The following is a 3200-nucleotide window of genomic DNA, read 5'->3' on the forward strand; positions in this document are numbered from 1 at the left end:
CTTCAAAAAAACCCTCACTCTCTCTGTATTTAGTGTGTGTGATATGCTCTGCTGCAAGCTGCCAACTTGGTCACTTATTAACCACAAGATATCCCATCTAAAGCTTCCAAAAGGAGCCACAAAAGTCATCCCAAAAACTTCTAGGAGACGCCACAACTTAAGTCCCTAAATTGGAGTTAATTCAAGCTAGTAAAATGTAATAAAAATGAACCAAGTAAATGGACCAAATACAAGATACATTTTACTTCAATTGGGCTAGACCTATAACAATGATCTAATGAATTGGAGATATATTAAGGATTTACCACCACTATCTCATTGTATTCTTAAACAGAATGGAGAAAAATCCTCTGAGAGTGAACCTAAGCAATACTGGGAAATCAATTGAAGAGAGAGATCAATTGGATCGATCCAATAAAAAACCTAAGAGAAAGATTACACAATTCATTTTCAATCAAACTGAGAGAGAGGATGTGGTCATGGATGATCCTGAAAGGTCTGATATGCACATCGATGGTGCCAGCAAAAGGCAAAATGAATTGAATTTTGGGTCTGGAAATGTTCCACCATCATTCAAAGACATGCTAAGAGGTAATGGAGGACAGAATTCATCCTATTCCCTTGTTAACATTGAGGATGAGGGGGAAGATGATATCTCTGATGATGAGGACATACCAGAAGAAGTGCTGAGTGATGCCAGATGCCCTGTCATCAAACTATCAAAGGAGGAAAAAAAGAGGCTTCGTCAACCTTGGAAGACTTCCCTGATAATTAAGATGTTTAGTGGAAAAATTGGCTATATGGGATTAATGCGTAGACTGAAGAAAAAATGGAATATCAAAGGAGAACTTTCTCTTACTGACATTGGCTGTAGCTACTATATAGCCCGTTTTTCTAACCAAGCGGATTATAATTATGTCCTTACACAGGGGCCATGGCTGCTAGATGATCATTACTTGACTATTAGGAAGTGGATCCCTAACTTTGTCCCAGATGAATCACCAATCAAGGTCCTAACTGCTTGGATCAGAATTCCAAACTTACCAGTTGAATACTTCGACATCAGTTTTCTAAACAAAATTGGTTCGAAAGTAGGGAAGGTGCTAAGGGTAGATAAAACTACAGCACAAGCGGAGCGTGGTCAATTTACTAGGATTAGTGTGGAGATTGATTTGACAAAACCTCTACTCTCTAAATTCTGGTTGAAGGGAAGGATATGGAGGGTACAGTATGAGGGTATTCGAATGGTTTGTTTCAAGTGTGGTAAATTGGGACATGTTGCTGAAGATTGTAATCCTCAAGATGGGATGGATAGGGAAGCTAACATCCATATGGAAGTAAATCCCTTATTTCATCAAGCTGCCAAGCCAGAGGAAACAGAGGATTTTGGCTCGTGGATGCTCGTAAAAAAAACAACAAGAAAGTACACTCCAAGGGGCCAAAAGCCAGCCATGGCGGTGGAAAAGGTGGGTCAAGGTGGTGCTCCGGAGACAGGTCAGCATAACAACCATGGAGGTAATTCTGGAGAAAAAAATGGAAACAAAGATCCTGGAATTAATTCTGGCGGAAATCAAGGAATGGGTTCAAGATTTTCTATATTGGATAATGATGAAGTTGTTCACATTGAGTCGAATAAGGAAAGCTGCAAAGATGTTGTTGACTTAGGAGAATCTTCTCAAGATAATCATGAAGCTAATAAGGGAATATTTGATATGGGAATCTCGGAGAAAAATAAGATGAAAGCTAAGGATAATCTTTCAAAAAAGATTGCATCCCAAAAAATTATGCCAATCAAAAAATATTCCCTTAGATCGAACCTTGCAGGAACCACTTAAGGAATTAAATCCTAATATTCCCTTAATTACTCCTGAGAAGCGTATCGAAGCAATCCTAAGCAAAGACAAAACAGCCCCTTCCCTTTCTGCAATTCAAAAAGCCAGAGCAGCTACAGAATCGACCATAGAAGCTATCAATAAGATACCAGCAAGCACTTCTTCAAGCCAGCAAGATGAGTGTACCCATGTTTCCTCGACCTTCCCCAATAACTCTAAGGATACCCCCGGAGAAATCAATATGTGTGAGCCAAACTATGGAGCAGCCATACATGGTGATAGTGAACCACCTGACCCATGTGTTGGAAATAAGAGTCGAAACTTGGATGCCACCGGCCTCGAATCCACCGGACCTAGTCATGATGATGGGTATTCCCATTGAAGTCAATCGACTGTTGAAGCTAATAAGCCAAGCTTATGTATCCTCTCTGCCTTACATACCAGTTTCCATGGAAGATACACAACCCAATTTAGCACCAAACTCTCTCCCGATCACTTGTTTAGTGTGGAATGTGCAAGGAGCCGGCAACAGAAATTTCATCAGTATTTTGAAAGACTTAGTCCGCACGAATCAACCGAATGTAGTTGTGCTTGTGGAAACCCACATGGGAGGTGAGCAGGCTACCAAAATAGCCTCGATCTTAGGCTATAAAGGGCATGATCGTGTCGATGCAATGGGTTTCAGTGGGGGCATATGGGTGTATTGGAGACCAGAGCTAGTCACTGTTGATCCCATACACAAGCATATGCAATACATAACCATGACTGTAACTAGAAGTGGAGCTACTCCTTGGTACTTTACAGCAGTCTATGCAAGTCCCGATCCGGAAAAGAGGAAAGAGTTGTGGGAAGAATTAAGGAATTTTGCTCTAAATAATGATGAACCTTGGTTATTAGCTGGTGATTTTAATGAAACCAGATTCCCTTCTGAGAGAAATAAAGCTTGTCGAGAAACAACAAGAAGGTCTGCCTTATTCAACAATTGGATTGATGATCTTGATCTTCTCGAAGTAGAATTCTTTGGAGCAGCTCACACGTGGTCTAGAGGTAAAAGCTTAGAGACTAGACAAAGTGCTAGGCTTGACAGGGCATTATGCAATGATAAGTGGGCTCTCCAGTTTGAACAAGCAAAGATGAGGCACTTCCCTGCAGTTCATTCAGACCATTGTCCGCTTTTCATCTCCCCAAATGGATTTGTCCCCATGAATGCTCTTCATAGAACCTTTCGATTCCAAGCCGCTTGGCTGACTCATGAAAATTTCAAGTCCTTTGTCCAAGAAAAATGGAATTCGACTGAAAAACTGATGCCCAATCTCTCGAAGCTGTCCTCGGATTTACAAACTTGGAATCGAGATGTATTTGGGAATG

Source organism: Chenopodium album, chromosome 18 (assembly GCF_948465745.1).
Source record: "Chenopodium album chromosome 18, dcCheAlbu1.1, whole genome shotgun sequence".
Lineage (NCBI taxonomy): Eukaryota > Viridiplantae > Streptophyta > Magnoliopsida > Caryophyllales > Amaranthaceae > Chenopodium > Chenopodium album.